The following is a 23,991-nucleotide window of genomic DNA, read 5'->3' on the forward strand; positions in this document are numbered from 1 at the left end:
TGCTTCTAGCTACTAGGCCAGCCGCGAACGTTCGTGCCGCCGTCTTAGAGTCTGTGTATATTGTGGAGTAGGCTTGGCAGCTTTGCAAGGCTAGCGCGATCGCCATTTCCTCTGCTTCGTAGACATGGCTTGTTTGGACTGTTGCCGCGTTTATGAGGTTTCCGTCTATATCAACGACCGCTATGGCAATCGCCTCCCTGCCATAGTAGCCGGCGACATCTACGAATAGCGCGTGCGTGTTTGTTTGTTTTTTTTTGCCTTGTTTATGAGTGCCCTCGCTCTGTCTTTCCTTCGCCCTTTGTTGAACGTAGGGTGAACGTTGCGGGGGATTGGCTCAACCGTAATGTGTTTCCTCACGTCATTACCAAGTTTTGTTTTTTTCTCTGGCTGGAAAATTGGGCAAATGCCTGCGTCTCGTAGGATGAGATGGCCTGCCAGTGTCAACGACAGGCGTGTGATCTGTGCCACTCTCTGAGCCTCAAAAATTTCTTCGGCTGTGTTGTGCGGACCAAGTTGCTCGAGTTTCTCGTTGCTCATGCTATTGGGCAAGCCGAGTGCCGTTTTCAGTCCCTTGCGGAGCATGGAGTCGACCTTTTTGATTTCAGCCTTCGTAAGTTTCAGAAACTAGAACGCGTATGCTACGTGACTTATGAGAAAGGCGTGTTACGCCTTCATGATGTTGTCTTCTAGGAGGCCTGCTCTCTTGTTGGCGATTCTAGCAATGCCTCTTGAAAAATTGTTCGTGCTTTTTTCAAGGCGCTTGAGTGCTTCTTTGTTGTGGCCCTCCTTGGCGCTTAACGTTACTCTAGTACTTTGACCGTATATACTTGCGGTATCGTTTGGTTGTTCTCAGCTTTGAGCACTACTTGCTGCCCCTCTTCGCCCGAATTTCGTTGAGGGTGAAAGAGCGTTAGAGTAGATTTAGTGGGGGACAGTGCGAGTTCAGTTGGCTTAAGAAATTCTTCACTTGTAGTCAGTGCTTGTTGAAGAATTCCTTCCAAGGCACCATATGAGTGGCCACATGGAACCCATATGGTAATATGATCCGCGTATATGGCATGGTGCACGGATGGGATTTGAGCGAGCTTCTCCGACAACCTGTGCATCGCCACATTAAAGATCAATGGCGAGAGCACTAGCCCTTGTGGGGTGCCGATATTTCCGAGTCGTTCGGGTTCGCCGCATTGCTCTCCTATGCGTATGGTGGCCGTTCGGTTCGCCAGAAAGCCTTTAATGTAGTTGTAGAATTTCTCGCCTAGGTTCATGTGCGATATTTCACCCAGTATGTGTTCATGTTTTATGGTGTCAAAGGCCTTGGCGAGGTCCAGGGATAATATGGCTTTGGGCGTGTGAAGGAGGTCGTAACATATGTGTTCTCTTGACATCAACATGGCGTCCTGTGTGGACAGTGCCCTGCGGAAGCCAATAATGTTGTGTCGAAAGAGCCCATTGCTCTCAATGTGGTCCGTGATACGGTTGAGTATTGCATGCTCGGCTACTTTTCCAACGCAAGATGTGAGTTATATGGGCCTTAACTTATCGATGCTCAGTGGTTTTCCAGGTATCGGGATGAGCGAAACCTTGGCACTACGCCATTTTTGGGGCACAGTACCCGTTTCCCATGCCTTATTTATATTCTTAGTTATGATTACAATTGCTTTATCGTCTAGATTCCGTAGAAGTTTATTATCGATTCCATCTGGCCCTGGCGCCGATCTGCCATTTAGTTGTTGTAGAGCGTACCGTATTTCAGCTTCGCTGAATTCTATCACAAAGTGTCCCTACCTTTTCTTTTGATTTCAAAAAGTTCCCTTGAGACAGAGCACCAAACGTGGGCCATCCTTTATCCGCTGGTTATGTGGAAAAAAACAAAATATATACGTGTTGTTATGGTGCCTCAGATATGCACGATAAACGCTTCTTAATTGATAATCGCACAAGTATGAACGCTGAAACTTGAGTAACATTGGTGGGCGCTGCACAGGGGGTCGGCCGTTTGGGTATCCACTGGTGCCGTTTAAAGTGCCCAGTACAGTTAAGAGTGGACAAATAGATGAATGGGCAGGCAGGCAGGCAGGCAGGCAGGCAGGCAGGCAGGCGGGCAGGTAGGCAGGCAGGCAGGAAGGCAAGCAGAACAAAATTTTTGTGTCGAAGATGCCCAAGAAAGACTATCGTCCTTAATAAAGTAAAAACATCGGGTACTGCGAACCTCCTTGGGTCCTGCTTGCCACCGTGTGGCAGAAGACGCAGAGGGGTCACCCCACTTGCTACAGTTTAAAAGTAAAGTCAGTACTTAAGAGCACCCCGTGGAGCATTGTCGACGCTTGCAGGGCGTTGCTCCTCCGACGCGAAAACGTAACTGTTAAGCTCAATTGACGCTTGTGTGGTGTACACCTGTGCGGTGTTTTCGGGCGTCCTTCTTTGCATTTCAGAGACATGTTCAAATTGTTTAGCTGCTTGACATTTTTGTACGACATTTCAATTTCATGCTATCGCATTCACTTACTCGCCCTTGCAGCGAACGGAATGAGAAAACTTTATTTTTGTCGTGCAGCATGCGCTTAGCGCTTGGCGGGCTTCTTTCAAGCACGGAGCGACAGGGAATATCGGGTGGCCACTTCTCGGTGAGCCAATATTTTTAAATAGCATTAGAATACGTCCTTTCTGTATTTTATGGGGGCAGCTTACTATAACAATCAGATATAGCCCACGAAGAAGATGCCGGAAAAAATAGCAGGACATATATACAAATGATAGCAGATATCGCATGAATTCAAGCTGGATCATTTGTTTTATTGCGATAGCAATCATATGGGCACTCTCAGCTGGATTTCACCCCCTGTGGTGGCGTTGAGGTCATGCACCATATATGTATACGTATATATATATATATATATATATATATATATATATATATATATATATATATATATATATATATATATATATATATATATATATATATATATATATATATGATTATGCAAGAAAGAAAAAATCTGGAAAAAGACTGCAGCGCGCGGAATCAAACGTGGGACCTCCACGTGTTGAATGCGAGGCGTTAGCCACTGAGCCACTGGCGTGCTTTTCAGACAAAGCGAAGTAACAACCGATGCTCTTATTTGCCTTCGTCTGTACCTGTGAGTACGTTTCGTGCGTTATTTGTGCGTGAGAAACGCGGCACACGTTTTGATATGCTTGCCATTCTGCGTGTGACCTTCCAATTTGTTGCCATCACGTTCATTGCTTCGCCTTTGCGGCAAAGCTTTGACTTTTTGCAGTGTTTCATCAACTGCAACAACACAGTGGCTCATTTAACGCTATCTGTTATGTCTATATTTCAGTTCCCAATATCACCAATATTTTACAGCAGCTTATTCTATCGTCTTTATAGGCCTCATTCAGCGAGTTAGCGCAGGTTTTCAAATATGCAAGAAACAGCATTCGCTTTTGTAAGATTGACAGTGGGTTGTACCATGACAATTCTATTTCATTCAGCTATGTCCGAACTAGTTTCTTCGGCATTTTACAGTACTATTTTATTGAGTTAGGAGATGCATTAAACCACGTAAATTTTTTTCTTAAAATATTTAAGTAACGTTTGAGCAGCTGATACCAGTCACCTGTTGCCTCACGACTGTTAATAGAAGCAAATGCATTTTACCTTTCGATGGCGTTTAGATGATGATTTGTAAACAGTCGTCATCTTATTTATTAGTGCCACTGAGTTATAAAATTTTAAAAAAATCATAGCATAACTACTTATCGTGCTATTTACAGAACGCAAGTCAACACGGTCTCATATCTTATAACACCATAAATTTGTTCTATGGTCGTATTTTATGGCACCGCGAAATGTGCCATTGGACAAACAACCTATAGAAGTGCCCTACGAAAACGTTTTGTACCCAAAGAAACTATACATGAAAGCCCTCGAGACATTAGTGAATTGTGATGATGGCTCACAAATCTTGACGCCATACATATAGCTGCCGAATGGCTAAGGTATTCGGCTGCTGACCCGCAGGACGCGGGATCGAATCCCGGCTGCTGCGGCTGCATTCCGATGGAGGCAGAATTGTTGTAAGCCCGTGTGCTAGAATTTGGGTGCACGGTAAAGAACCCCAGGATGGCTAAATTTCCGGAGCCCTCCACTACGGCGTTTCTCACAACAGTATGGTAGTTCTGGGACGTTAAACTACACATATCAATCAATCACATGACTCGGGAGAACCAGTGTAATTGTGAGTGGCGCAGTTCTCGTCGCAATTGCTCATCACGAACCAAAAAGAAGATACACATAATACAGGCTGTGAAAGCGTATTGTCGACCGCGACAGATCGCGCAAGTAAATGCTGGTGTGTATGCTATCCTCGTTTAATGCGAAGCAGCGTTGATCGTTCGTTCCAGGGTCCCTTGAGTAAGATGACACAGTTCAAACAACTGGTATCAGTGCGCAACAGTTTTGCCTAGCGGAAATACAAGAATTAGGACATTAATCTCGAAGATAATGTCATCGCAACAACCATATCTCGAAATAAGGAAACCAGTATGCCAAAAATGCTTGAGATGAGAACGTATTACGTTACAAGAAAAGTGCCCGACAAAACCCACCGGGGAAGAAGAGGCAAAATAAAAGTGCGATGGTTTACGACAAGCAATTTCCTTGTCACATGCATCAACTAGCCCAACAACAATTATTTCTTAAGTAACAACATAGTCTCGATGTCTATATGGAACAAAATCATGAGGGGGTCCCTGTCAGGGGAGAGCTCATGCCATTCAGTCGCACTGACAACGTTTGAGAAAGGAGCAGCGCGAAGTACCAGCAACGTAGATTGAACAACAGCCCAAAATAAGCTGTGGAAGCAGGCTGCCAGAAAACGCGAGAACGTGTTGTTTGTAGCTTAGATCACCTGCTTGCGGAGATAATACCTCGGTCGGCTTGGAGTGCATGTCGGCATACATTCGCCACATCTCGGCAACAAAACCCGAAACTATGGGTCGCTGTCGTCTATTGAACAGTTTCCGAGCGTGCTGTGGAGTGTACGAGTGAAGCTTGCTGACCACTGTCCAAGAAATATTTCGCTGCAAGAGGAGCTCTAGTAGTCGCTCGATATAAATCTTACCCACCGCCTGCGACCGCCATTTCGTCGTTGTGTGTGTGACTTCATGCATCGCATGAAGCAGAGCCGTCTTTCTCTAGCAAAGCTTCAGCTGCTACGAATCATTCAATTTCTACGCGAAGTTGAAAAAAAGCTGATATTACTCGAATACATATGCAAATGACTTGTGAGCAATAGCGTTCACCGAAAAAGAGGCACTCGCTAGCAAGCTGGTTGTTACGTGACGGCTCACAAGGGCACCGGTGTTGCCAGCTGTCAGGCTGATTGCGTATTAAAAAAAATTTGATTACAAACTATACGATCGACAAAATGCGGTAAGGAAAACAGGAAGAGACTCTTTCGTATCACCTATTTTCTTCGGTGGCTTGCATCTTACATTTTTTAAACTTACCATTCAACTACTATGGTTCTCAACTGCTGTTGTCGACAAAGCCTGCACGCACGTAAATCTGTGCTATGGGACAGGTACAACTGATTATAAGGAAATGGCCGCCTCTTCGATCTCCCTGCCCTGAGTGCACGCCTGCGTCACCAAATGTCTGAGCGGCGGTATACTTGGTACCGAAAAAAAATTACACTACTCGTTCGAGACGTCCTCATGTGTTGATTGTTTTGCAGATCACTCGTGTAAATGCTGACGCTACGGTTGACGATGGCGAACCAACGTGCTTATTGTGCTTCCATGACGCGAATGTCAGTAGCTCACGTGTGTTTTGCGACGTCCCTGAAATGTAATTCCATTTAGGTCAACTCACTGACGATACCTCATTCCAGGAATCAACTGAACGTGCTAAAAGGTGGTACGTTTCTTTACCCCAGTATTTTCCCGGCTGCAGTGGCTATAACCCGCGTTTACAGCTCCCGTTCCGGGAACAGCCGGAGATGATATGATGGCCACATTTTATTTACGAGCGACGCTGTTGCCAGTATATTGTACGGGGATACTAAGAGGAGTACATTTTGTTGCTTCTTCTGTATGTAGTCCTCCCACTGCTCTTTATGTAGTTCTGACCCACTTATAGTGAATGTAAAGTTTTTGTGCTGCCTGACATTATTCCTCGAGAAATGCATTATAGGACAGACCATAACCGTGAAGTGTGGCTCTTCTAAAAGACCGACAGAGGTACAACTATATGACGTCATGAGCCTGTGCAATATTTGTACTCGCTCTATTTTTCTTGCCTTTCACCACGATGAAAAATAGGGGGTTATTTTTTTCTGTTCCGTTCCGTCCCAATACGCCAATTTAAATTGTAGGTTTCTGGTATAAATGTAACGATATTGAAGTTACCATAAATGTAGCTTCACACCGGTAAGAACCCAACCTACTTTTCTGGATAACACTACCGGTGTTCTACCGACTGTGCCGCTGTGACTAACATACTCCCTTTCAATTAATTTCGTGTTTCTGTGCATATAATCACGGGATTGTTGACCAGGACAAGTACCAGTCACCAAGAACGCTCCCTGGAGTACCTAGACAGCACCGTACACATGTAGGAGTTAGGATGGCTCTGAGTGAGAGACTGAAAACTGTCTGTTTATTAATGTTTTTCTCGTACGCCACAAGTTACAAAGTTTTGTTGGATGTGAACGATGTGGTAGTTCAGGGCCGTCTATACGTTGCAGTATTGTCGAATACTCGTGTCGAGGTAAGGAAGATTCCTGTCAGAAAATATTGATCCCATATCTGCATGTGTGGCTTCAAATGTCATAGAAGGACGACGGTCTTTCGTCTGAAGTGAGTGAAAAAAATAAAACGTTTATTCGATGTTTTGTGCGAGAAAATTGTTGAATGAGATTCTGGATGCGCTGCCTGCGATATCAGCGCCATCGGGCGGTAATCTCAAGAAACGAAAAAGTGGTCTCCATTACAGTATGCGCGCTAAATCTTGGTGGCCGTATTTTGTAGATCTCAAGGTAGGTAGCAGCACCGTAATGTCTTAGCAAAGAGTACAAAACTTGATTTTTTTTTTGTGCATAGCATTGCATTGTCAGCACAGTGTAATAAACGCTACAGTTCTTAAAATTACTTCTGTATGTCTTTTCTAGAGTAAAGAAACAAACCGCGTAATATGGACGTGTTGTTATTGTGCTTCAAATATGGCCAATATTTGCTTCTTAATCAACAATGGCACAAGCATGAACGGAGAAACATCACCAATATTGGTGTGCGAGCAATATTGGTGGGCGCTGTGTATATTATTGCACTTGAGCTGTTTTGGTTGGTAAACAGACAAACAGACGAACCGACCAAAAGTTTCGCGTTGAAGTATCCTAAGAAAGACTGTCGTTTTTAAAACATAACTGTTTATTCCGCAAGCAGCGGCATCGTGTGAGCATTTTGACGCTACGCTCACCTGGGTAGCGAAGTAAAAAGTGAGCATCATCCATGCTTTGCAGCTTGCTTTCCTCGTAACTTCCAGGGACGTAAATCTCCGCCCCGCCGCGGTGGTCTAGTGGCTAAGGTACTCGGCTGCTGACCCGTAGGTCGCGGGTTCGATTCCCGGCTGCGGCGGCTGCATTTCCGATGGAGGCGGAAATGTTGTAGGCCCGTGTACTCAGATTTGGGTGCACGTTAAAGAACCCCAGGTGGTCAAAATTTCCGGAGCCCTCCACTACGGCGTCTCTCATAATCAAATGGTGGTTTTGGGACGTTAAACCCCACAAATCAATCAATCGGGACGTAAATCTCCGTAGACGCTGCAGTGGCGCGGTCACTTATCGGATACATTGTGCAGCGTGAAACGATATCACGCCGGGTTAGACGATGACAAGGCGAAGGCCGCGCTGATATATGCGCATACTGCGTCGCCACAATGCCAAGAAGACCGCATGCAGGACTGAATCCACGAGTAGTGCCGACTATGGCATGTTGATAATTCATGTTAATGACAAAAAGTGGCCGGAAATAGAAACAAAGATATGACGACTTCACGGCAGTGTTTGTATTCCGGCCTTGTGTAGACCGTAAAGCTGTATTCTTTTTTTTTTTTTGCACTACATAGTTGTCTGACAGGCAGAGCACGCTTTACAAGCAATTTAAAGTTGGCATTGCCTAGATTAAGCCACGAGGGACGGCTCCGATTGGAGCCGCCTCGAAACGCACTGAACATGTGTTTTAAAACACTGCGCACCGCTCTAAATTATTTCATTTTTTTATTTTCATTGTTTTTCATCTGATGCAGTCATACAGATCGATTTTGTCGGTTCTCAGTAATGTTGTGTCTAACAAATACAAATGAGCCCGTTAATTATTCTTTTTTTTACTTATATGACGTGTGTCATGACTCCACGTAGTGAAGCCGTCGATCCAAACACTTTAAGGCTAGCAGACAGTAACTAAAAAAATTGCACGGCTGTTGCTTCAGTGAAAGTCTACGTAATACAATACCTTACCTCTGCTCCACGGTGGACAAATAAACATCGCAGTGATATCTGCAGTACCGTTCTGGTAAGCGCAATAGGTTAAATCGAGAAACACTCGCCATCAACCAAGCCTGGCATTGCAGGACAGTTAAGCAGCATTGAAGTGGGCGCACCATCAAGCATATCCTTCACGTTTTTAGATGATGGTAGAGGAATGTGTATGGATGATTCGCGGGTTACCGCATAATCTCCGAGCAAGCTCCTCGAACATCATTCACTTTGCAGATAAGGCGGTAACTTGTTGCTTGCTTTGATTTTTAATCACTCGTCTTCTTACCTTTTCTGTAGCATTGTTGCGAATGTACTTTTTTTTCTAATGCAGAAGGTTAAGAAGAAGGTTAAGAATGTTGGGGGTAGCCGGCGGATCTAGCCTTGCATAATTTGCGGGCAATTTCCCCGCCCGGTTTCCTCTTTGCTAAATGAAGCTGTGTCCTTTCTTTGTTTTTTTTTAACTAATCACGGGCAGGCTCTTAAAATAAAAATTGTTTATAGCGCGGCGTGGGTTGTCCTATGAATATTCCGGAAGAGCAATTCAGATTCTTGCACTGTAGCTAAAATAATTGAAATTCAAGACATTTTGGACGTCAGTAACCTTCATGAAACGGTTGCGCAGCGCAGCATATGTAACCCAAGTATTGATAAGCTTGCAATATGGTTGACAAGAATAAAAATAAAAGTAGCAGATAGTAAACAAAACAGCGCGATCTAATAACCTGCTGTAAAGCCGTTCAGTGTAAGCCTTTTCGAGCCATTATGATGATGGTGCGCTCTTGCATACGCGCCAACAAATTGAGGACAAGTGATGATGAAGACAACACGCCGAGCTGAAGCTGGCTAGACTTGTTTCCATATGAAAAAAAATCATCGTGAAGCATATTTTCACACCACGGTTTCCAATTCTTTCTGTCTACAGTACCGTATTTTATTTTTTTTTTGCATTTTGCGGGAAGTAAAGTAGCAAGAATGTGATACGTTAGAAAAAACGTGAAACAAAATAGATTCTAAAAAATTCTTGATGAGCATTGAATACGGCTTATGCCTGATAATCATTAAGCATACTTTCGTTTTGTGGTTAGCTGTACTATACAAACAGAATAGGCGAATTTTGTATGCTAATTCTTCATCATCATCAGCATGACTCCGCTCACTAAATGACAAACTCCTCACCCCTTATCCACCTGTCAAGCCGGCTCGTTGGGATTATATTACACCTGTCAACATCTTAATCTCATCTTCACACTTAACTTTCTGTTTGCCCCTCACGACTTCACCTTGAATTACAGTCTGGTACTTCAACTGACTAGTGGTTATCTGGTTACGAACAACATGGGCCGCCCATGTCTTTTCATTTTCTTGAATTCAATATAAATATCTTTAAAATTTATTTTACCTCTTTATTCACTCTGATCTTTTCTTGTCCCTTGGCGTTTACATTCTCATTCTAATTTTTACTGCTTGCGGTGCCATCTTCAAAATTAAGGTGAACTTCCTTTATAATACACCAGGAGTTTTCTCCCTAGATGATTACCAGTGAAATGTAGCTTTTAAATATCTTCCGCTTATTCGAAAGAAGTCTCGAAGATTCTATGTGTGCTTGTAGATTGGCTTCTACTTCAATAATGTTTCTTAGATCAAAACTTCGAAAAACAGCTATTTTGACAACTTTTTGGGGCACTTTATTCAAGTACGCTCGCTCACGTGGGAAACCGCAGGAACTCAAGAAGATTCTACTTGCCCCTGTACAAACATGAACACTGACAGCTGCTCCATTTTGCGAACAGCGCTCGTTCTTAGAATGGAAGCTTCAGACTGACTCTGAACATCCTCACTATTTCATTTCTGCGTAGACGCAGGCAATGCTTATTAACGGTCCTCTTTGGAGTTACCGTTTTTTTTTTCACTTCGTAAATACACACCTTCTCGATGCGACGGTCGGTATTGACATATCCACGAGTAGAACCTATTTTGCATCTAAAAGTTGTCAAGTTTCAAGTTTTATTCAACAAAGATGTCAGTTTACAGAAATGTGCGGGCAGGATTGGTAATACACGCAAGGAGCCCCAAAGTTAGAAACATTCAGGGGGACTCCCATACATGATGTTAACGGGAGAAGAAACAAAATATACAACAGTCGTGTGTTACGGTATCTTCAGTAAGAAAACACAGCACAGTGCGAAAAAGGGAAAGTAGAAAACACATATATGTTAAGCAAGGCAAAAAAAGAAAGCTTTGAAGAACAAATATGCGCAAGTTGTAATACAAAACGTAAGGACAATATAACATGTAGCAATTGTTATCGCTACATTGAAAAGCAGTTGCTCAGATGATGACCACTGTTGCAAAAAATATTTCTCTACTTGGTTTTTGAATGCATGTTCTGTGGTTGATGATTTTATTACGTAAGGAAATGAATTCCACAGCTTGGTTCCCGTAAATGTGGTAGTGAACTTGCCGTAGTTTAAGCGAACTGTAGGCAGAAGGTGGTTATCAAGCTCAGAAAATCTTGTAATATTATTCAATACAAATCTTTCCACGACAATGCCATCAATCTAAAAGAAAAAGACCTCTCAAAGTTTATAATTGTTTTACAATTAAGCTTCACATAATGTCTGTTTACACAGTCAATCACTTATTGCAGACCAGTTTGAACGCTCTTCATATCAGTTTCCCGAAAATGAGGCAGGGTGGCATCCCCGTCGGAGTAAGCTTTGTAAAGAATAATATTACAAGGTTTTCTGAGCTTGACAACCGCCTTCGGACTACAGTTCGCACAAGCTACGGCAAGTTCACTACCACATTTACGGGAATCAAGCTGGAAATACCCTTCCTTACGTAATAAAATAATCAACCACAGAACATGCATTCAAAAACCAAGTAAAGAATTTGTTTTTTTTTGCAACAGTGGTCTTCATCTTAGCAACTGCTTTTAATTGTAGCGATAACAATTGCAACATGTTATATTGTTCTTACGTCTTGTATTATAACGTGCACGCGTTTGTTCTTCCAAGCTATCTTTTTTGCCTTGCTTGACATATATGTGTTTTCTAATTTCGTTTCTTCGCACTGTGCTTTTTTTTCTTACTGAAGATACCGTAACAACTGAATGTTGTATATTTTGTTTCTTCTCCCGTTAACATCATGTACTTTGGGGCTCCTTGTGTGTATTACCAATCCTTTACGCACATTTCTGTAAACTGACATCGTTGGTGAATAAAAATTGAAACTTGAAAACTTGAAGATGCAAAATAGGTTCTACTCGTGGATATGTCCATACCGACTGTCACATCGAAAAGCTGTGTAATCACGAAGTGAAAAAAAACACTTAATCAAAAGAGCACCGTTTGTCAGTATTGCGTGCGTCTACGCAGAAATGAAATAGTGAGGATGTTCAGAGTCAGCCTTAAGCTTCCCTTCTAAGAACGAGCGCTGTTCGCAAAATGGAGCAGCTGTCAGTGTTCATATTTGTACAGGGGCAAGTAGAATCTTTTTGAATTCCTGTGGTTTGCCACGTGAGCGAGCGTATTTGAATAAAGTGCCCCAGAAAGTCATCAAAACAGCTGTTTTTCGAAGTTTTGATCTAATAAACATTTTTGAAGTAGAAGCCAATCTACAAGCACACTTAGAATCTTCGAGAGTTTTATCACTTAAGTGGAAGATATTTAAAAGCTAGATTTCACCGGTAATCATCTAGGGAGAAAACTCCTGGTGTTTTATAAAGGAAGTTCACCTTAATTTTGAAGATGGCACCGCAAGCAGTAAAAATTAGAATGTGAAGGTAAACCTCAAGGGACAAGAAAAGATCAGAGTGAATAAAGAGGTCAAATAAATTTTAAAGATATTTATATTGAATTCAAGAAAATGAAAAGACATGGGCGGCCCATGTTGTTCGTAACCAGATAACCACTAGTCAGTTGAAGTACCAGACTGTAATTCAAGGTGAAGTCGTGAGGGGCAAACAAAAAGTTAAGTGTGAAGATGAGATTAAGATGTTAACAGGTGTAATATAATCCCAGCGAGCCGGCTTGACAGGTGGATCGAGGGGTGAGGAGTTTGTCATTTAGTAAGCGGAGTCATGCTTATGATGATGAAGAATTAGCATTCAAAATTCGCTTATTCTGTTTGTATGGTACAGCTAACTACGAAACGAAAGTATGCTTAATGATTATCAGGCATAAGCCTTATTGAATGCTCATCAAAATTTTTGTCCAATCTATTTTGTTTCACGTTTTTTCTAACGTATCACATTCTTGCTACTTTGCTTCCCGCAAAATGCAAAAAAAAAATACGGTACTGTAGAAAAAAATACTTGGAAACCGCGGTGTGCAAATATGCTTCACGATGATTTTTTTTTTCTAATGGAAACAAGTCTAGCCAGCTGCAGCTCGGCGTGTTGTCTTCCTCATTACTTGTCCTCAATTTGTTGGTGCGTATGCAAGAGCGCAACATCATCATAACGGCTCGAAAAGGCTTACACTGAACGGCTTTGCAGCAGGTTATTAGATCGCGCATTTTTGTTTACTATCTACTACTTTTATTTTTCTTCAAGTCAACCCTATTGCAAGCTTAGCAATACTTGGGTTACATATGCTGCGCTGCGCAATCGTTTCATCAAGGTTACTGACGTCGTAAATTTCTTGAATTTCAAATATTTTATCTACAGTGCAAGAACCTAAATTGCTCTTCCGTAATATTCATAGGACTTCATGATGTTTCCTTGACGAACACGGCTGCCAGCTGTGAAATTAATTGCTGCATACACAGACCTAATTTCGACTACCCTGCACTAAATCTTCGTAGGCGTGTTTTCAGCCAACACTGAATTGGTACGATCACATAGATAAACTTGGTACCCATGCATCACGTGCAGTTGATGAAAGTAAAAAAACTGAGGTGTTTAATATGTCTTTAAGGGCCAAAGGCATAATTTGCGAAAAATTGTGAAATGGCCGCTCCTGCTGCTTAACTTTTCGAATCATAAAAGTGGTAATATGTTGTACTAGACCTTTCATTGAGAAATTGATTCGTTACGTCTACTGTGGCATGCGGTTCTGATTGATTGATTGCTTGATTGATTGATATGCGGGGTTTAACGACCCAAAACCACCATATGATTATGAGAGACGCCCTAGTGGAGGGTTCCAGAAATTTCGACCACCCGGGGTTCTTTTACGTGCACCCAAATCTGAGCACACGGGCCGACAACATTTCCGCCTCCATCGGAAATGCAGCCACCGCAGCCGGGATTTCATCCCGCGACCTGCGGGTCAGCAGCCGAGTACGTATCTGTATCTGTGGTTTTGTATTTTTCGAATGATACTTAAGTCACCCAGGTACACTGCACTAATAGCAGACAATGATCTCCATGTACGTTCAACCGAATCACAAAAACTGGGACACTATACTTCCTTTCGTCACGTTCGCATATAATACTGCCATCCAGCGTACGATGAATTACAGCCCCTATTTTCTCGTTTATGGCCATGTACCGAGTTTTGTTCTGGACACCACCTTTTTGTCCACATCTTCCGCTCCATCTTCATCTCTCCCGGAAGAGTTCGCTGCTCGCGTCGCCCGCTGCCGTGAAATCGCACGCGCCAACACTGCTACCATTATGGAGAAGAGAAAATCCGACATTGATGCAAAGCGTCGAGTTGTTCTGTTCTGCCCAGGCGACGAAGTCCTTTTGTGGACACTTGTTCATGCACCTGGGCTCTGCGAAAAATTCATTCACCGATATGTTGGTCCATACATCGTTCTGGAACGAACATCCGAAGTCAACTATCGCGTTGCTCCTGTCAATGCGGCTCCTGATTGTCGTCACCGCCACACCGAGATCGTCCACGTCTCTCGACTGGTTAACCTGGTTACTGCTGTACCGGACGTGGTCTCATATATATATATATATATATATATATATATATATATATATATATTGACACGTGTTTTTATGAAAAAGAACGATGATAGGAATGTTTTGTAGATTCCAGCTAGTGGGTCAGGTGGTTTTTCGGGACGACAACGAAGCAGGCATCTTGCTGTACAGATGCTTCCGTAAATAATCAAAAGGCAGGTGTAGGCATTGCCTCTGATTTGCTTGACTGGTCCTTTTCAGTGAGACTGCCTGATTTTACTCCAGTTTTTGAAGCGGAGCTCTTGGCGATTATTTTAGCTCTTCGAAAACTTCCATCAAATCAAAACAATGCAGTAATAATGACGGATTCTCTTTCAGTTTGTGCAGCTCTGACAGCTTCAGAGAACTCTCGAATTCTAAGCACATTCAAAACATTAGTACCGCCGCAGTTGAGACTCCTGAGATTACTATGGGTTCCGGGTCACTGTGGATTAAGATTAAATGAATTGGCCGATTCCTTAGCTCGAGCCGCACTTGATGGGCCAGTTTTGTCCATACTGCCAGATGTAGAATATATCACGGCTATAAGATATCGAAAATCGGCAATCTCCACTGATACGATAGAAAAAGTAATTACATGGACAGACTATAACCACCTCATGTTTCCATGGCAACCCCACTGGAGTCAGTCCAGAAAGATCGAAGTCTTAATCACTAAATTTCGATGTCGTGTCCCCCCCCTAAACCTATATCTACACAGAGCTGGTCAGACAACATCACCCCTCTGCGCATTCTGCGGAGAAATGGAATCACTAGATCATTATTTTTTGTATTGTCGCCGCTACGAAATACTTAGAAAAAGGTTACTAGTTATGCCATTTCGGAAAATAGGTCTTACATTGACGGCGGAAACGGCGCTAAGCTTTGGCGCCTCAGCTTTGGGACATTGCCACAGGGATGCTTTCAATGCCGTTTGCGATTATATTCAGGCAACCAAGCGTATACCTTTGTGATCTTCAATCAAAAACAAAAAAAAAATTATTTATTACTCCCAAGGGCAGAGTGAAGTAAACGCAGCTAAGTGGTAAACATAACACCTCAAATCTCAAAATTGCTCAACTTGATTTTTTTTTTCGTTTGCTCTTTTTATGTTGTTTTTATTTTTACATTAGTCTTATTATAATACCAATTCATTACACATAGTTAAAATGATTATAGATAAACTGCACTACACTTTCTTGGCCAATCCCCCTAAGTGGGTATGAGCCAACCTCCCAGGGAAACAAAACAAAACAAAACAAAAGCTGTACAGCTGACCCTGAATACGCTCTTTTCGCTGCCGTAAGCTGCTGTCATCTTTTGTTCGCGTTGCACTGCGACACTGGTGGAGGAGCTGGGTCGTGACGCTGCCCGATTCTTTACAGTCCTAGTGGGAGCCGTTCATCCAGCCCGGACGTGCCTACTGCAACCCCTGTCCATCGATTCAGTCGTCGGCTACGAGGTATTCCTCCAGACTGCAACCCTTCGCAGAAAACCTCTACCAGACATCTAGAAATGGCTAACACCAGCCCCCAGCCTGTACTTCTCGGCACCAGTGCTCCCGCTCCATCCCAGGTAACGTTTTTTCAATCGCTGGAGCCTAAACGCTTTGGTGGTGGCGCACACGAAGATGTAGAAGACTGGTTAGACCACTATGACCGTGTTGCGAAGATCAACCACTGGTCTGCTCAGGAAAAGCTCGGCCGGGCCTACTTCTATCTCAATGACAGCGCTCGTACTTGGTACGAGAACAGAGAAGGCAACCTGTCCACATGGACAGACTTTCTCCAGAAGATGGTTGAAACTTTTGCCAATGTCGACAGACGTGACCGCGCCCACCAACTACTAGAGCTAAGGGTCCAAAAACCCAATGAAACGGTCGCCATGTTCGCCGAAGACATGACACGTTTATTTCGGAGGGCTGACCCGCAGATGACTGAAGATAGGAAGTTGCGCTACCTCATGCGCAGCGTGAAAGAGCAGCTGTTCGCCGGACTTCTGCGCAACCCGCCAAGCACTGTCGAGAACTTCATCAAAGAAGCGTCGGCTATCGAGCGGGCCCTTCACCAACGCTGCCGGCAATATGACCGCTTGTGCAGCAGCCCCCAAACTCAGGCCGCCGCTGTGACGTTTGACAGTCATAGCTCCTTACGTGACATAATTAGAGACATTGTTCGTGAAGAATTGCAAAGGCTGTGGACTCCGGTAGTGGATACACCCATGGCATCCGTCGCTCAAGTCGTCCGTGACGAAATCCGCCAAGCATTCTCGACAGCTGATCCTGCCCCCGAACAACGTCCCATGACGTACGCCGCCGCCCCTCGAAGCTCTCCACCCGCTCCGCCTTCATACTACCCGCCACCTGCAACTGTTCCTTGGTCACCACCACAAGGGGAGACATCGTGGCGCCCATCCATCCATCCCCCATACGACCAGTCGGCTTCTGGCTTGCCATGGCCTTCGTCGCGTGAGGAGTCGTCACGGCAACCACAGCTTCGCCGAACAGACACCTGGCGCACTGCCGACAGGCGTCCACTCTGTTTCAACTGCGGAGGTGTAGGCCACATAGCCCGCTATTGCTGGCACCGCGCCGATCCATCTCGCCCTCTCAGGCCACGGTTTGACATTCGACATGCCAACGAGTACGTATCCCGCCGTGGAGATGTCAGTTCTCAAGGACCTCAGGTACCTCGACACCCATTCGACGGCCGCCGTAACAATGATGACGAGGCTACAACTGATTACGAGCCGGTCTTCCGACATCGACCACGCTCTCCTTCTCCTGCCCAGTCACCTTCGTTGCAGCGCCGCACTTTTGCCGACACCAGAGGAGCGAGGTCACCCAGCCCACACCGGGGAAACTGAAGGCGGCGACCTCAGGGGGTAAGGTTGCAGGCTGTCAAGACGAAGAAAAAAAGCCCCCATTACTCCCACCTCAGGACGCTGTAAAGCCGACAAGACGTAATACTGACGAAACCGTGACCCCGGGCCTTACCGTTCTTGTGGATGGACAGCAAGTCAAAGCTTTAGTCGACACCGGGGCTGACTTCTCTATTATCAGTGATGAACTTGCCGTACGCCTCAAGAAAGTAAAGACAGCGTGGACGGGACCTCACTTAAGGACGGCAGGCGGCCAATTACAGATGCCTGTCGGAATGTGCACAGCAAGGCTCGACATCGGTGGCTCTACTTTCGTGGCGACGTTCATCGTTCTCGCTTCATGCTGTAAAGACCTGATTATCGGAATGGATTTCTTGAGAGAACATGGCGCCGTGATCAACATCCCTGACAGTGTCATTACATTTCGCAACAACAGCCCTACTTTAGTCGATTGTTCAGAGCTGAGACATACGTCTTGTTCAGGGCCTTTGCGTCTGACGGATGACGATGTGGTCGTCCCGCCACGATCGTGTACGCTTGTTTCGGTGGCAGGGGATGAGCCGTTTGACGGCGACGGCATTGCTGACCAAATAAGCTCACTGATATTTAGCCACGGTATTTCAGTTGCTCGAGGTCTTGTCACTGTCACTGCTGGACGCACAAACTTGCTGCTCACTAACTTCAGCACTGAGCGCCGACATCTCCCGAAGGGTACAGCCGTCGCTTACTTTGACACTATTGCAGAAATCCAAGGCAGTTTATCGGCCCTAGACGAAGCACCTCAAGAAGAATCGCTACCTAATCTTGACGTTGGTACTACGTTGTCAAGGGATGAACGAACTAGACTTCTTGAGCTGCTAACTGAATTCCAGGACTGCTTTTCATCGACATCACGGGTCGGTCGAACGCCGCTAACAAAGCATCGAATAATTACCCACGACGCTGCAAGGCCTATACACCAGAATCCTTATCGTGTGGCTACAAAGGAACGGGAAGTGATACAGCAACAAGTCGCTAAAATGCTTGAAGATGATGTGATTCAGCCATCACAGAGCCCGTGGGCATCGCCTGTAGTATTAAGAAAAAAGACGGTACCCTGCGTTTTTGCGTGGATTACAGGAAGCTGAATAAAGTGACTAAGAAAGATGTGTATCCGCCTCCACGTATTGATTGATGACTCCCTCGATAAGCTTCGGAACGCTCGCTACTTTTCTTCAATGGACCTCAGAAGTGGTTATTGGCAGATCGAGGTAGACCCAAGAGATCGGGAAAAAACCGCTTTTGTGACGCCGGATGGTTTATATGAATTTAAAGTTCTACCCTTCGGTCTGTGCTCAGCGCCCGCTACTTTTCAAAGGCTCATGGACACTGTACTTTCAGCGTTAAAATGGAAGACCTGTTTAGTTTATCTAGACGACGTCATAGTGTTTTCCCCAACTTTTGAAGAGCATCTCAAGAGGCTAGAAGTTGTTTTACGAGCCATACGCTCCGCAGGCCTCACATTGAAACCAGAGAAATGCCACTTTTGTTTTGAAGAACTGCTGTTTCTTGGTCATGTCGTCAGCTGTACCGGCGTTCGGCCTGATCCCGAAAAACTTGCGGCTGTGGCACAGTTCCCAGTACCGTCCGATAAGAAAGCTGTCAGGCGCTTTCTGGGCCTATGCGCCTACTATCGCCGGTTCATCGCCGACTTTGCACGGATCGCGTCACCGTTAACTCGCCTCACTAGAGACGACGCCACCTTTGAGTGGAATCACGAACAGCAAGCAGCGTTTAATGACCTCCGCCAACGTCTTCAAACACCCCCAGTGCTTGCTCACTTCGACGAACAAGCGCCAACAATGCTTCACACTGACGCAAGCAATGTAGGCCTCGGAGCTGTGCTTGTGCAGTGGCAAGAAGACACGGAACGAGTGATCGCCTACGCAAGCAGGACGCTAACACGCGCTGAGGCCAATTATTCAACAACTGAGAAAGAATGCCTCGCCGTGGTCTGGGCAGTTCTGAAATTTCGCCCGTACTTGTATGGCCGCCCTTTCAAAGTTATAAGTGACCATCATTCCCTCTGTTGGTTGACTAATTTAAGAGATCCAACCGGCCGATTAGCACGCTGGAGTCTGAAGTTACAAGAGTTTGATATGACGGTCATACACAAGTCTGGGAAGCGCCATACGGACGCCGACTGCCTGTCTCGATCACCAGTACAGTCAGCTTCTCTTTCTGACGACGACGATATGGCCTTCCTTGGTGTTCTCGACGCGTCCACGATTGCCCAACAACAACGAAGTGACCCTGAATTGCTTGATTTGATTAATTACGTGGACGGACGTTCTTCGAGGGCACCTAGAGTCTTTGCAAGGACATTATCGTCGTTTTGCTTACGCAATGGCGTCCTCTACAAGAGAAACTTTTCGTCCATTGGAGCTCCCTATTTGCTCGTTATTCGTGCACCTCTTCGAACTGAAGTGCTCCAAGCATGTCACAATGAGCCGACGTCTGGCCATTTAGGCTACACTCGCACATTGGCAAGAGTACAGCAGGGATACTACTGGCCACGACTCACAACAGCCGTCAAGCACCACGTTCACACTTGCATCGATTGCCAGCGCCGCACCGCAAGTCACCGCCAAAGAGACCCGCCGGTCAGCTGCAACCAGTACAGGTTCCACGTACACAGTTTGAACAGATAGGAATGGATATTTTGGGACCCCTTCCTACTTCTACTGCAGGGAATCGCTGGGTTATAGTCGCAAAAGACTACCTAACCAGGTATGCCGAAACAAAAGCTATTCAAAAGAGCACCGCAGTGGAAGTGGCGAGATTTTTCATAGAAAATATTGTACTACGCCACGGTGCTCCGACTATCGTGATCACGGACCGCGGAACAGCATTTACGGCAGTTATTTTAGACCACGTCCTGATGCTTAGTGGAACGACTCACCGTAAGACCACTGCGTACCATCCGCAAACAAATGGACTAACGGAGCGCCTCAACAAGACGATTGAAGACATGCTGTCGATGTATGTGGACGTCCAACATAAGAATTGGGACGAGATTTTACCCTATATCACGTTCGCATACAATACGGCTAAACAAGAGACGACTCGCATGACTCCATTCAGCTTGGTTCACGGACGGGAGGTACGGACTATGCTGGATGCGATGTTGCCACATGAATGGGACGCTACCGACACAGGCGCTGACGTGTTCACTGAACGCGCGGAAGAAGCTAGACAGCTCGCCCGCTTACGGATCCACCAGCGACAAGACTACGATGCAGGCCGCTACACTGCTCGCCATAGAACTGTAACGTACAAAATCGGTGACAGAGTGTGGGTTTGGACACCCGTACGAAAACGTGAACTGTCTGAGAAGCTGCTAAGGCGATATTTCGGGCCATACCGAGTATCGCGCCAGCTAAGTGACGTCACCTACGAGGTTGTCTCCGACAGTCCCCAATGCCCGAGGCGTCGCCAGCACCAGCCTGAACTTGTTCATGTAGTGCGTATGAAGCCATACGTGAGTGACTGACTGCACGTTAAAAAAAAAATACTGTGCGTCTGCATCAGCATCGGGGCGATGCTCTTATAAGGAGGGGCAAGTGACACGTGTTTATATGAAAAAGAACGATGATAGGAATGTTTTGTAGATTCCAGCTAGTGGGTCAGGTGGTTTTTCGGGACGACAACGAAGCAGGCATCTTGCTGTACAGCTGATCCTGAATACGCTCTTTTCGCTGCCGTAAGCTGCTGTCATCGTTTGTTCGCGTTGCACTGCGACAATATATTTATTTATTTATTTAGGAGAATACTGCCAGTCTGAATGCCAGACTTTGGGCAGGGGTGGGCGGTACAATGAACACAAATGCAGGAAGTACAAAAAAAAAAAATATTGAACAGATTATACAGTGGTACAAAAAAAAGGAACGCGTTGATTCACATAGAAAGGAAACTGGAAATGCAGTCCACAATTGCCGTGCCATACAAGGCTATACTGAAAACTGCACGAAAGTAGTGCTCAGCAGGTTTTGCTGTGTGAAAAAAAAAAAAAAAAAAAAAAGTTCAAGTACAAGAATAGTCAGCAACAATTCAAAAAGTACATCCGGGCATGTTAGTTACAAGCGTGGCAAATTGTAAGGCAAATATTTTGTCTAAAATGGGCACAAGAACAAAGGCACTGTAAAGGAAATGGGAGTGTAGCTATCAGAAAGATGGAGCAGGTAACGCACGGAGAAATGATTTCAGATCGACACTTTCCAGAGCCTCTGGTGGCAATTTGTTCCACTCGTTGATTGCGCGGGGAAAAAAGGAGTACCGATATATGTTAGTATGACAGAGAAGCTCATCAATTCTTTTAGGGTGGGAGGAGCGCGTTTCGCGGCGCAAAATTGGTTTAATGTAATTGGTTTTCCGAATTGCTAGCTTGTCATTATATATGAGGTAGAACAACTTCATTCTTTCATGGTAACGTCTCCATTGCAAAGTTTTCAGCTTAGCGCTTTCCAAAAGAGCTGATGGAGATGTGTCGTGTCGGTAGGCATTAAACACGAACCGTACAGATTTTCGCTGTATTGATTCAAGTTTATCAATGTTAGCTTGTGTGTGGGGGTCCCATACAGGCGACGCGTATTCAAGTAATGGTATTACGTACGTTTTATATGCGAGTAGCTTAGTCTCGCGGGTTGCTTTAGCTAGCGTCCTTCGTAAATAACCTAGTTTTCTCAAAGCCTTTTTTTCAATGTAAGCTATGTGATCGTTCCACCTTAAATCAGATGTGATTACAAGGCCAAGGTACGTATATTGCGAAACGAATGATAAGGAGTGATTGCCTAGGTTGTATCGGAATTTTAAAGGATCTTTTTTGAGGGTTATGGTCATCGCAACAGTTTTTTTGGGGTTTATGTTCATTTGCCATTTCGTACACGAAGCAGGCATCTGCTGTACAGCTATATATATATATATATATATATATATATATATATATATATATATATATATATATATATATATATATATATATATATATATATATATATATATATATATATATATATATTGTGGGCATTTAGTATACGCATCCTCTTCACCGGTACATTATCATCATTATCATGTGTGGCTCATGCATCCTCATCGTTGTCGCGTAGCATCATCATCTTGGCTCTTTCATCGTAGCTGTCGGCTGCCGGTTCCTCGGGCCTAATAAAAGGTAATCCAAACCAAGACTTTATACGTGGTGGAGAGTGCTGTTAGATCCCCCGCCATCCTCTCGACCACTCTATTCCCTGGAGCTACGTTCAGGTCGGCGCTTGGGCCAGGTGTCCGGAAATATGTCGCACCAAGATGAGGCCGGTGCTGCAGCCGTTCTCACTCAACCACCGCGTGCCGCGCCTTCTCACGTAATCAACAGCCTCCAGCGTGAGCCCCATCCCTTCTCTGGTATGCGCGGGGAAGATGTGGAAGAATGGCTGGACGATTTCGAACGTGTCGGCGCTGCTAACCGGTGGGATAACACCTACAAACTCGCTCACGTGTCATTCTACCTCACGTGTGTCGTGAAGACGTGGTTCCTCAACCACTTCATCGACATCCCCGACTGGTCAGCCTTCAAAGATCAACTTCGCCATGTCTTTGGCACACCGGCTGTTCGTTCGGCTCTCGCAAAGAAAGCTCTCGCGACTCGGAAACAGCACATCGGGGAGTCGTACACAACCTACATCGAGGATGTTCTTTCACTTTGCCGCCGGGTTGACACAACAATGACAGAATCAGACAAGGTGCGCCAGCTTCTTAAGGGGATTGCACCCGTCGCATTCAATGCCCTAGCGATCCACAATCCGGCTACCGTTGCTGACGTTGCGACAACCTGTCAGCGCCTCGAAGAATTTGAGTCTATGCGCCTACAATCAGACAGTGACGCGGCCCGTATTACGACTGATCCAAACCTGCGAGACACGATAAGGGCGATTATACGTGAAGAATTAGAATCAATGGGATTCACACTACCTTCAGTGTGTCCCGTTCAGTCCTCTTCAACGTCATTGCGGGATGTCATCAGGGAAGAGCTCACGTCCATGACCCACATGGCCAACCTGCAGCCCATTGTCTCTCGTACTCTACCATCGTTCCCGCACGCCGCCGCCGCACCACCAGGCACCGTCAGCTCGACGTCTCCACCACGGACGTACGCGTCGGTTGCTGCCGCACCTCCCACAAGCTTTCCCACGAGCTTTTCATCACCACCGCGTGAGCCGTCACCTGTCCCTCTGACTTCTCTCTCTTCTGGTGCAGTTAGCGCAAGCTACTACCCCCCTCATCGATCGACTCGGCCTACGTGCTATTATTGCGGCTATCGTGGTCACATTGCACGCTTTTGCCGCAAGCGCCAGCAAGACGAGCGCCGAGGGTATGACATACGCGAACGGGACTATACCACAGGAGCCTTGTACCAGGGTCGCCGTTATTCGTCACCGCCGCGTCGGTCTCCATCTCCGCCAGCATCGGGTGGACTGCGCAGTAGTCACCGATCAACCCGACGCCGTTCACCGTCGCCTTACCGGCGCTCTTCTTCTCCTCTTCAGCCTGCTTCCCTTACTTCTGATCGGCGTCTGGAAAACTAAGCGATGCAGTTTTTGGAGGACAAACTGCATTCCAACACAGGACTCCAAT

The sequence above is a fragment of the Rhipicephalus microplus genome, chromosome 6 (genome assembly GCF_043290135.1).
Source record: "Rhipicephalus microplus isolate Deutch F79 chromosome 6, USDA_Rmic, whole genome shotgun sequence".
In the NCBI taxonomy this organism is placed as follows: domain Eukaryota; kingdom Metazoa; phylum Arthropoda; class Arachnida; order Ixodida; family Ixodidae; genus Rhipicephalus; species Rhipicephalus microplus.